The sequence below is a fragment of the Phascolarctos cinereus genome, unplaced genomic scaffold, assembly GCF_003287225.1.
Source record: "Phascolarctos cinereus isolate Bilbo 61053 unplaced genomic scaffold, phaCin_HiC Scaffold_4;HRSCAF=312, whole genome shotgun sequence".
NCBI lineage: Eukaryota > Metazoa > Chordata > Mammalia > Diprotodontia > Phascolarctidae > Phascolarctos > Phascolarctos cinereus.
The window spans coordinates 116,112,100-116,124,621 of NW_027555847.1; the positions used below are offsets into that span (position 1 = coordinate 116,112,100).

General features: G+C 38.0%; 1 protein-coding gene across 1 annotated transcript in view; it reads left to right on the plus strand.

Moving 5' to 3' along the window:
• Positions 1–419: 419 nt before the first annotated feature.
• The window catches only part of PTPRD (protein tyrosine phosphatase receptor type D), a 616,472-nt gene continuing 604,369 nt past the window's right edge, over positions 420–12,522 (plus strand). Inside the window, 1 exon segment of the mRNA XM_078152500.1 lies at positions 420–758. The gene's annotated coding sequence lies outside the window, so the exon portion shown is untranslated.

Here is a 12,522-nt window from a genome sequence, read left to right on the forward strand (position 1 = left end):
TTTTGTTTGCACCGCACTTTTGGGGGGAAGAGAAAGAGACGGGGAGGGAAGCTTTGGGGGGACCCACGGAGTTGCTATTTCTAGCCAGACTCTACTAAAGAGGAAGAAGAACAAGAAAGAAGAAAAGCAGAAGAGGAGGCGGAGGGAGGAGAGGCGAAGCGGAGCAGGACCCCACAGCCAGGAGGAGCAAAGCACCCCGGAGCGGGAGGAGAAACAGCAGCAGCAGCAGCAGCAACAGCAGCAGCAGCAGCAGGCAAAGAAGAGAGAGCAGGAGGAGAAGGAGGAGGAGAAACCGCCGCGGCGGGAGCTGGCTCCAGAGGAGAGGGAGGACGGCCCGGGAAGAGGAGGAGGAGGAGGAAGAGGAGGAGGAGGAGGAGGAAAAAGGGGGCAGGGGTGGAGGGAGGGCGGGGGGACGCGCTCCTTTGGATGCCGGATTTCGGCTTTTTGGACTCACTCTCTGACTCTCTTACACTTCCCGGCTTTGGACTGGAAGAGCCGCACGAGGGCCAGGCAGCAGCTCGCACCGGGGCTCCTGCTGTGGCTGCAGCTGTGGCCGGACTGGATTAAATTGGCCGCCCGGAGACAGCAGCGGGAGGAGGAAGAGGGAGCGGAGAGGAGGTGGCGGGTGGCAGCGGCAGCGGCGGCAAGAAAGGAGGAAAAAGAGGAGGGAGGCATTGGTGGCGGTACAGCTGCTGCTGCTGCTGCTGCTGCTGCTGCTGCTGCTGCTGTGGCGGTGACTGGGGAGCAAACATGACCAGGTAATTCCCCCAAGCTGACCCTTCCCTGTCTCTCCCCCACCCCTCCTACTGTCGACCCTTCTTTCTTGCTACTTCTGGTTTTCACCCGCCGCCCCGCTTCAGGCGCCTACCCAATGCCCAGGCAGCCTCTGCTCGCACCTCCGGAGCTGTGCAAGATGTATGTGTGTGAAGGGCGCCTGGCACTCCGGCACGGAAGGGAGCGCACAGTTGGCTCTGCTCGGCCAGATGCCCCCTGCACGCTGCTGCTGCTGCTCTTAGGTGTAAATAGCTTTAGGAGAATATGAGTGAAGTGTGTGTGTGTGTGTGTGTGTGTGTGTGTGTGTGTGTGTGTGTGTGTGTGTGAGAGAGAGAGAGAGAGAGAGAGAGAGAGAGAGAGAGAGAGAGAGAGAGAGAGAGAGAGAGATTGTGTGTCTGTATGTGTGTGGGTATGGGTGCTTGCCCCTCACCCTGTGCTTCAGGGTACAGAGTCGGAGTATTTGGGACTGTAGAGGGGGGTACAAATCACTCACCTCTTCCCCAGCCCCCTGAGATTCTGCAACCGTGTTTAAAAAAGTCAATGGTGATTATGTTTGAAGGAGGGCTGGTTATTGTGAGGGGGCGATTCTTTCTTTTCTCTGAACTAGTGGGGAGAAGGAGAAATAGCAGGAATCAAAGTCAAAGCGGCTGCCATGGAGGAGGGGAGGGGGTTGTTGTGGAGACCTTAACCACACTGGAATCAAAGATCGTAGTCCACTTACGGGAACTGGTTGTGCGGTTGTGCACTGGCACACACACACACACACACACACACACACACATACACACAGAGTCATTATAAAGGATATACATGAGAGGTGCAGAATGAATATCTAGGAATATGAGTTATTGTAAAGAAAGTGAAAAAAACTCACAAAATCAGCAAAATTCCACACCTTCCTGGGGGCTTATTGTAACATTTATACACGTATAGAAAACTTGCTTTGTCTCCCTTTAGGTAGCCTTTATTATTTTATGAGCACTAATGGAGAAGGCATTTTCCTTACCCTAATTTTTATTTCCTTGAAAAAGAGGTGTGAGCCTGCTGTTCATCTGTCAAGTTTCCTGTGATTCAAAATATTATAAATTATCTATAAAGCCAGAGAATATCATCACTTGCATTTTTTTTCCTCTCCTCACACCTCCTAGTACAGGAATTTCTAAATCGTTTGGCTGTTTCTTTTGAACATTGTTGTGATTTTTCTGCCCTTCTAGTTTCTCTTGGGCATGGCAGATTCCATTGTTGCTTAGTAGGGTACATAAGGTATTTCCCTTGCCTTATCTTTCCTGTTAAAAGTTTTGTTTTCTAATATGTCCAGAAGTCTTATTGACTTAACACAGAACTGGCCAAGGTTAAATTCACTTGGGGGGATTCTTTCAATTCCGGTACCAGTTTGTGATAGGACTTTTGTCATGGATTTGCTTGTGAGCTGAAAAGGTTAAATCCCTTTAACTTTGTTCTTTATCTATCAGCCCTGTTGTACCTTGGTGATTGCATGGAAAGTTGTAGCAATACACTGATACTTCTGACCTTGTTGTTCTGTCTCCAATTTCTTGTGTACACACCCATCACACAACTTTAGTGAAACCAGGTGATGCCAGGACTTTAAAACACCCAATCTTTAGACAGAATACTAGTTTGAAGAGAAAGATTGGTTCCTGTGATAGATAATGCAATGCTTAGCATTGTTTTCTTTCTTCCTTTCTTTCTTTCTTTCTTTCTTTCTTTCTTTCTTTCTTTCTTTCTTTCTTTCTTTCTTTCTTTCTTTCTTTCATTCTTTTTTTGCAAATATAATGTGACAAATTTCAGATGGAAAATATTTTACTAAGTTAACAGAAATAGAGCAAAGATCTGTGTTGAGTGTCAGGTTTTTTTTTTTAATTTTTCACAGAACATATTCTAAATGAACTACACCAACTGAAATCCTCCCTGCCTCTCCCCACTCCAATAATTACATATTGTACTTTGCTTCTCAATGGAACTAGCTTTTTTTCCCTTCTCAATCCTGTGACATTTCTTGAATTCATCTTCCTAAGATCAGCTATTACTGTATTTTCTAGGTGTGAAATTGACAAGCTGGTCAGTTTCATAAAGCTGTCAAATTGTGTCCAGTAAAAAAAATTGCTAAAAGCTGTAAATGTGCTGGCATGGAATTTTTCTTTTGTGAAGAAGAGAAAGCAAGGGGGTGGCAGATTGAGGGGGTTATTAATTGGAGAATTTTTAGAGGAGTTTGCATTCTAATTTTAGTTTTATCACTGTGCTCATGTGGAGAAAGGAATTTATGTTTCTTTCACCCAAGAAGTGGCATCCCGTTTGTGTCTATGGACATTAAATGCTGAAAGCATCAACTAAGTCAAAGACAGTTCTTCTTAAGAAGCTCTAAGATTCATGGTGGTGTGTGTTTCCCATTCCAAGATGTCAGGAATGGCCTTTTAAGAGGAAAAGAGTACATAGCTTTTCATGCTTCAGATTGTAATTTATCATTTAAAATGTGTTTTTGCATTTTGCAATTAGTATAGTACGTTTTTAATGATATGAAAAGAGATTTGTGAATTAAAATCGTTGTGACTATTACATAATCCAAATCCGAGTTATGCCTGTGCCACAACTAAATGTAAAATAGTGAAATGTTTGGCACTTAACTGAACATGAAAAACAAACTGTGAGGTGAAAAACTGTATAAAGTGTTAAATACAGCCAGTGATTGAAATTTGACTTTCAAGTTTGCTATCCAGTTAAAGTCGGGAACATGTCAGGGACCAGAACTGAGAATAGGGATCCCCCTTCATGTGCTGTTATGTTTGCTGAACCACTAGGGGCCTGTATAACTGTTCTTATACAGTAGACACTATTGCATAGCATATGCAAACTCTCATTCAAACATTTAAAAAAATCAGCTAGGCAATCCCAAAAAAGTTATTTGCCTTCTTGTTACTGTTATAATTCTTTAGTTTTATGAAAGTGATTGTCAGGTTTTTCACTGACCATATATTAGGAATTTTTGACTACAGTAGTCATAAGAGGAAAGAGTGTGGAAAGGGATGGATTTGTGTGTGTGTGTGTGTGTGTGTGTGTGTGTGTACAAATTCATATATGAGTTCATTTTCTCAGGATATAACCTCTTTAAACAAATAGGAAGGATTGTAACATATGCCTTCTTGATTAGGCTGGCAATAATGTCTTTTGCATAATGCAAGTATAAGGTTAAAGATAAATGAAAACAAAATAGCTTTAAAGAAGATATAGACATAGATGAGTGGTGTATTTAAGCTAGCTTTGTACGTACTGTGTAAGTTTGCTAGCGCGGAGAATTTGAGGCTATGACTGAAGTTTAGTCAGCGCTTATGGGACCTAGAGGGAAGATGTACCATGCATTTTTGAGTGTCAGTTTCACAAACTTAAAATCAACCAACCATGGCGATCTTGATAGACATTAGGCAATTAGGTCAAGTATACTTATTCTGTTCCTTTGTTGATTTTCAGTTTTTCAAACTGACAAGGCTGGCCATTTGTAAAAGAGTATAATTTAAGAATTTACATATTGGATTTCCTTCAGAAAGAATCTGATTTATCAAGCCATGGGACAATTCTATTTTAGAAGGGATTCTGAGGATAAATCATAAATCACTAAGGTCACACAGATGGAAAGTGTAGTTTCAGGACACATCATTTTCATTGGGATGTATGACTCTGAAAACATCTGACTTTTGTCCCAGAATGTAGTGTAATTGTGGGTGGTCAGAAAGTTGAAATGTGTTCTCTTGTTTTGGAAGATATCTCATACATGCACCATTTTCTTTAGCAGAGAGAATTTGTGATTTTTAAAAGAAACGTACTCAGAAAATATTGGAGTTTTGAAAACTCTTAAGTCACCTTCATTCATTGGCACCTGTTTAAGTTTCAGGGATTTTGAAGAATCAAAGAAATGATGAATGCTATAGCTTCCATGCAATAGTCTATTTAATCCTCAAAAATATGCTTTCAGGAGTTGTAGTAGAAAAACACCCTGATGCAAAGAAATATGGGGCATGAAATTTGAAGAAAATAAATGGATTCTAAGAGTTTTTTCTTAAGGTTTCTCATTGGACAGGCATTTTAGCAAGAGAGAGTTTTTTTCTTTTGCTAGGCATATGTCAAATTTCTCATCTGCTTATAAAGATGTTTACCTTGTATATTTAATTTTAACACTGTTTGACTTGTTTGAAAAAGGGCTTTTGAAGAAGCACCTTATTAGGTGTACAATCCAGAAGCCTGGAGCAAAACTGGTGTGTAAAATATTTCTTCTTATATTGTCAATGATTGACTAGGTTGGAATAAAGGATTCTCTGGGATCTGCTTGATTGAAAGATCTTCTATGGTATTTCTACTAAGAAAATCTAATGATGTAGAAAAAAAATATCATTTAGAAATGCTTTACTTGAAAATTCCATCCACCCCCCCCCAAAAAAAAGAAGCACATTGTTCAAGTTTCTGTTTATTCCCTGAACCAGGGTACATCTAATATAAGTGAAGTTCATTTGGGAATTTGGTTTCCTTACAAATAATCTCATTTGCTTCTAAATTGTGATTGGTTTGAAAACACAATGCCTGCCTTGAGTTTGGTTTTGACAATTAAAATATGCAAATTTTACTCTTGCAGATTTCAACACAGTATTAATTTATAAATAGAGTGGGCCAAATAATCTGAGTATTATGAACTTTTGTTTTTTAAATTAAATTTTGTTTCATTTGTCTACAGTAGAGGTCTTTAATTCTCTTTTTGCCTGTGTATTCTTATCACAAATAGAATCATATGTAAGTTAAGCATTTTCCTTGGGTTAAAAAGAAACAACAAAACTCCAAACTTTTGTGATATTAAATAGCAAATGCATTAAGGCTTCAGCAGTTAATAGAACTTAAATATTAGCATCCCAAAAGAGTGGTGCTAGACTGCTCAATTGACGAGCTAGAATAGTTAAAACAAAGGATATTTCTTAAGATCAGCCGACTAGGATTTCTTGTTTCTTATTGGATAAGCATTTATTTGCCATATAGCTTGTATATATAAGATTGTAAATATTCTTTTGCCTTGCCATTTTATTTAGACAATATTTGTTTTAGTTTTCTTTGCTTTTGTAAAGGTAGATAGTATGTCCTAAATGGCCTCTACAGCCCAGGGTATGATATTTCCTGTCAATATAATTGAAATACTACCTATATCTGTGCTTTCTTCCTACAATCCCCCTCCTCTGAAATGCTTGGAATTTTTTTTTTCTCTTTTATGCAGTTAAAAAAATATGTATTTGGGAGTGATCAGCATGCTGACATTTAGGACTAGAAGCATGCTAATTAATAGGACCTATTGGTTGCTACTCACACTATACCTTTTGGACCTTATGGCCTAGAATGAACACAGAAGGAAATCTTGAAATCCTTTTGATTCAGAACTGTTTTACAAAAATGATTTTCCTATGTTGTCATTTTTTAAAGACCACTTATCAACACAGCCTCAAAAGTGTGACAGTTGGAAAAACCAAACTGGGTAACTCCATCTCTGGTCTGTTAGGTCAAGTAGGTACACAGATCTAAATGAGAATACAGTGGGGCTTGTCCCACAACTGGAGCAAGCCTCGTTTTCCTTTGCAAACGTCTGCTCTTTTGCTTTGGATTTCAGTCGCCCCATTTGGCACCATCCCATTCTGTGGGCTTCTGTCTGAAGCTAGGCTTTCTCTGTTAGTTGTTTGAATTCATTGACTGGAAATACACCTTACATTTTGCTTTTTCTTTGACATTCTGATTACAATATCAGAAGCTTTGAGACCTTTGTAATACAATTGTTTACTGAGTTTGAACATAGTAACTTGCCTGTTTCATAAGGTTGATTGAATTTAGAAATTCCTTATTGTCTTTTTTTAACTGCCCTTGAGCTATATTCTTTAATGTAGAATTAGCTTAGCAAATTGAGATTTGAACATTGCATCTAGAAAATAACACTTGTATATTATTTTCTTGGAAATTTACAGAAAGGCTTCTTTAAAATATGTGAAGTGACAGATGTACTCATTGATCTACAAGTCTGAAGTCCGCAAGATCCTAGATAACCTTTTAAAGTTTGGGGAAATGGGCATGTATTAATAGAATGGAATAACACTAATTTAATAAATATTCATAAAACATTTATTTAGGTGTCTTCCTCTCTGAGGTCGGTATTGCATATCCAGTTTACATAAAGATCTGCAAATACATGGAATAACATTATTTCCCCAGCACTCTGTTTTATATCTATCTTTTCCTTTAAATGGAGTCCCACCAACTGTCTAACCCTAAGTCCTACCATCTCCAGGAAACTTTCCTCACCTAACTCTAGTCTTTGGCTAATCCTTCAGTGTACATAGATCAGACCTCCTGAATCAACTCTTGAAAATTAATTATGATTTGTACACATTTACACTGATTCTATGCTTATCTTTTTTCCCTTTCAAATTAAACTTTAAAAAGCTTGCTAGGAGAGGGGACCATGCATTTTCTTAAATATGTACTTTTCTGGTCCTAGGATAAGTTTTGACTGGGCTACTAAAAAATGAAAGCCTTTTTTGTATGGACATTTTATCTCCATATTCTCTGCCTTTTGCATATTAGAGAGTAATTAAAGTGAGTTTTTTATTATTACCTAAGTATATATATTTGTTTAAATGTAGAAATTACTGTAGAATGGAAAGTTTGTTCAGAGTTTTGTTTTGTTTTGTTTTTTCACTGTTGAACAACATGGTCATCATTTAACATTGCTTTTCTTAAAAGTATTTATTTAAAACACAGATTGGAACTGATTCTACATGGAATGTGAAAATCGATTATTTTCTTGGGAAAAAAAAAGAACCTCTTAAGAGTGTCGATTATATTTGATGTTGACCTGCAGTTTGATGAAAAGTTTTTAGAAAAGCAAGCAAATAAAACCTAGAACTAAAAGTAGGGCTTTTTTTGGGGGGCTGGGGGATGGAATCACAGTGTATCTTAGAAAGCTGCTTAGCGAATTGCCCAATGCAGCTGTCCTTCCCTGAAAGATTAGGTTTCAAAAGCAATGATGGATGTTGGATGCCTGGAGCCAGTTGTGAGGTTTGCTCTGAGGTCAACAGTACTGATGGAGGATAGGAATTTACTGCCTTCTGTCTCTACGTAAGATCAACCAGTATAATTTCAAAGGGAAAAAAATGATACTGGACATATAGAGTGCTGAGATAATGTTCCAGCACAGGTCAAAAACATTTGTTTTAGATGTTCAAAATAGATTATCCTCTCCTCATCCCCTTTCCCTAAATAAATGAGTGTATATTATTCTTTTTTTTTTAATAGATATGCATATGACATACCTTATAAGCACACTTTAGCATTTTGAAATATTAAGTTATTCAAATTTTAAAGACTTTTATGTGAGGAATACCATCTATAAATTCATATTGCTGAGGCAAGACAATCAATAAGTATTTATTAGCTGTCTCATATATGCTGAGCAGTGTGCTAAGAGCTGGAGATATGAGAAAAATAGCCAAAAGCAGTGCCTGCTTTCAAGGAGATTGCATTCTAACAGGGAGGGCAACATATATGAGAGTTGTGAAAAGGATGAATTAGAGGTGAAGGGCTTGAAACAAGGGAGACCATTTAGGAAGCTGTTGCAGTAGTTCAAGGGAAAGATGTTAAGGACCTGAACTAGTATGGTAGCTTAATAAGGGGAGAGAAGGGCATTTGAGTGAGAGATGCTAATAGAGTTAGACAAGGCAAAATTTCAGAAGTGATTGGATATATTAAGAGAGGAAGAATGAGGAGTTGCAATAGGTATTTTATTTTTTAATGAATCTTTCTAAAATATTTGACTAAATAGAAGAAAATAAATAATAGACATTGGGATGGCTCTACAATACTAAATCCACTTGATACTCAGATTGACATTTTAATTACTTCTTGACTCAGAGCTAAAAATGATTAACTTATAGCCTGGGGGGGGGAAATCATCGAAGAATCTCTCATAAATTATAGCTCATATGTATATATACATACATATATATGCATACATACATACATACATGTACGTGTGTGTGTATATGGCTTTTTTTCAAATGTCACCTTTGACCTATCTTATCTTTGGGAACATCTGGCAACATGTGAACGTATTGAATGTGCTCTAAGTATTCAATTTCTGTAATTCTCTGTTAATCTGAAGGAAGGGTAATAGGTAAAGGTCAAAATCCCCTAAATTTTCTTGGAATTGGCAAACATGATACTTAAAAATGTATCTTCCCCTTGGGAATAATTCAGTAAACTATACCTGCTGATATAGTGGTCCAAATCCAATTCTGGTGCTGTGTTTCTGACCTAAGGTTAGTGCTGCAAGTGGCCTGCTGAGAGGATCTGGGCCAGCCTCCTGCCTTTAGGTCAGGCAGAAGGATAACTAAACCACTCTGAACAAATAGTTGCCTAATTTCTTCTTAAATATCTCAAGGGATGAAGACTCCAAAGTCTAGCTCAGTACTCCAGATATACTAGCTCGCTATGCAGCAAATTTTATTGACAGTTTCAGGTCACAGTCAAAAATCTTTATAGATGAAACAGAAGCCAGAGCCCAGAAGGGTACAGTGCCTCCTTAGAAAAACTCAAATACTTTATAGTGGTCGTCATTCGGGAACTTTAGAGCAGATTATAGGATAATGCCAAAAGGAGAAGTAGGGATACAAGTCAACTAGTCAAGTCAACAAACATTTGTCTAGGTGGTATAGTGGATAGAGCTCTGGGCCTAGAGTCAAGGAAAACCTGAGTTCAAATGTGACCCCAGACACTTCATCACTCTATAACCCTGAGCAAGTCACTTAATCTTTCTCTTTCTGTATCTGGGTTTCCTCAACTATAAAGAGGATCATAATAGCACTCACCTCATCGGGTTCTTGTGAGGATCAAATGAATTAATATTTGTAAAGTGTTTAGCACAATGCCTAACACAGTAGGAGCTTAATAAATACTCATTTCCATTCCCCATTCCCTCCCCCCACACACTATGTGATAGACATTGTGTCAAGTGCTGAAGAATAGAAAAAAAAAACATCTCCTACTCTTAAGTAGCTTACATTCTAACGGAGGAGGACAGTAAGCAAACAACTATATACAAACAAGATACAAACTGGACAGGAACTATGGCAGAGGGAAGTCCTAACATTAAGGGGGATCAGAAAAGCCTCTTTTCCAGAAGGTAGGATTTTAGCTGGACTTAAAGGAAGGAAGGACAGACACGAGATGGAGATGAGGCTTGAGATAATTGCAGGCATGGAAACTCACAGTCAGTAAAATTGAACAGTTAGGAGATGGTTTTTCCTGTGCTAACAAAAGTCGGGGGGCTGGTGCCACTTAGAGTATATGGAGGGGTAAGAATAAGGTGTAAGCAGACAATAAATGTAGGAAGGGGCCACGTTATAAGCCAAACAGAGGATTTTTGTATTTGATGCCAACGGGAGCCAGTGAAGTTTTATACATCAGGGAGGGGTGGCGGTAACACGGTCAGACCTGTACTTGAGGATCATCAGTTTGCCATCTGAGTGGAGGGTGAGCTGGAGTGGGGAGAGGTTTGAGTTAGGGACACCGAACAAGAATTATAAATAGGGTGCTTCTATCCGAACCAAAAGGCTCACCTGTCCTTCAGAAACAGGTGCAAAGGTCAAAGGGTATTAAATGGAATACTGCAATGTGGATTTTTTTCGAGTTTCTAGCATTCATGTATTTGCTTGAAACAGTAGAATAGAAAATCAGGTTACTGTTCTTAGAAAATTGGTCCTGACGAACTCTTAAGTTTCCTTCTAGCTCTGAAACTCCACCATTCTATCTTCCCTTACCAAGAATTTGAATTGTCCCATCACCATGAGAGTGGAAGTTGTTAAATGCAAATGCCTTTCTATAGAAAAGTCTCTGAAATCTCAGGCAGGCTGTTTCACAGCTGCCCAATAGGTAAGGAATCAGAAGCACTTTGATAAAGAGGAATATATATCCAGCAGGGATATCTGAAGAGCAGCGGTCCATCAAAGCAATGGCATTATTCCAAGTGACTGATATGCATTTTATTTGTTGGCAGCTTGCCTACATAATTTTAGCTGAAAAGCTTACATCAATTCAAGTAAGACATTTCAAATACTATGTGTTTTCTATTTACCAATTAATTTCATTGTCAATAACAAATAATTTGATTATTTTTTCTATTTTAACCTATTTTATAAGAGTAGAGGTTTTTTTTTCAAGGTATCATATGCATCAGTGGTCTATTTCTGATTAATCACAGTTTTACAAATAGCAAAGTACATGTTGCTAGGTTTGTTTGATGACTTGGAAAATTGTTTTGTACTTAACATAAGGAACCCTGAAGATTTTCATCAGACACAGCAGCATAATATAATGTTAATTCAGAAAAATTTTCTGACATTTTTATGTTAAACTTAGGTATTTTTTTTAAAATCAGTGTTTCTAAGGTATCATTTCATACACATATATACATTCTATGTGCCTCCCTATGATGATAGAACACTATTTCTGCTTTCTTATATCATTGCTTTGGTCATAGACTATAAACTCCTAGCCTAGAGAGACATAGTAACATAGTGGAAAGAGCACCGGTTTTGAAATTAAAAGGTGTGAGTTTGATTCAGGGTCTGCCTTAGATGTATGTCTCAATCTTTCTGGCCCTCAGTTTCCTCACCTATAAAATGATGACTTTGATCTCTAAGGTCCCTTCTACATCTAAATGGTATGATTCCCAGAAAATATACCAACTGTGTGATGGTGGCAAAATTCTTAGCCTTTTGAGCCTCAATTTCTTAATCTCTGAAATGGGGATACTAATAAATAGCCTTTCTCACAAGGCTATTAGGGGGAAGCACTTATGTAAATCTTTAAAATCTACGGAAATGATGTGCTTCTTCTTGTGGTCTTTATTTTTGTTCAGTGTGTAGCACAATAAACCTTCCAAAAATATTCTTGGGTAAGGTTGCTTATGAGCTAATCAGTTAATAATTATTTCAAGAAATATTATTACCCAGATCCAGTTGCCACATGTGAAACTGTTGACCATACTCATTTCAATCATTTGTTTATGACTGTATGGACAAAGATTTTTTTTTTCTGAAGGAAAATAGAACTTTAAGGCATTTCTGTCTAAGATAGATTTTTTAATTTATGAGTTACGATTCCATTTCTCATTAGGTTAGAGTATCAGATTATTTTAAATGGGTAAAATGAATCTGATTTCTACTTCTGTGAATGCTTTATTGTTTTATGAGTGTTTCAAATAGCTGCTATTGGTGAGATCAGCATACAAGGAGCAATTAGAGGGCGTTTTATTAATAGCAAGGCTGATGAGCATACTTTCTTTGGAAAGTCTCTAAGCCAATGGGATGGCTATATGGGCCTTGAACAGTAAGGTAATTATGGGTTTATTGATTTATAGAATTTTAGAGTGGAAGGGGAACTTAGATGTCCTTTAATTCAAGGCTTCTTTTGACATTCTGGTGAAGCCCACGAACTACTTATCAGGGCAATGCTTTCTAAAGCATTTTTAAAATATATGTGATTGAAAGGAAACCAATTCTATTGAAATATCAGTTACCAGTTTATATATTTTAAAAAGCACAAATTCATGGACCCCAGGTTAAGAACCCCTGCTCCAGTCCAACACTCCAACCCCACTCCACTTTTGTTGAGGGGACTAAGACCTAGAAAGATGAAATGAATTGCCTAAGACCA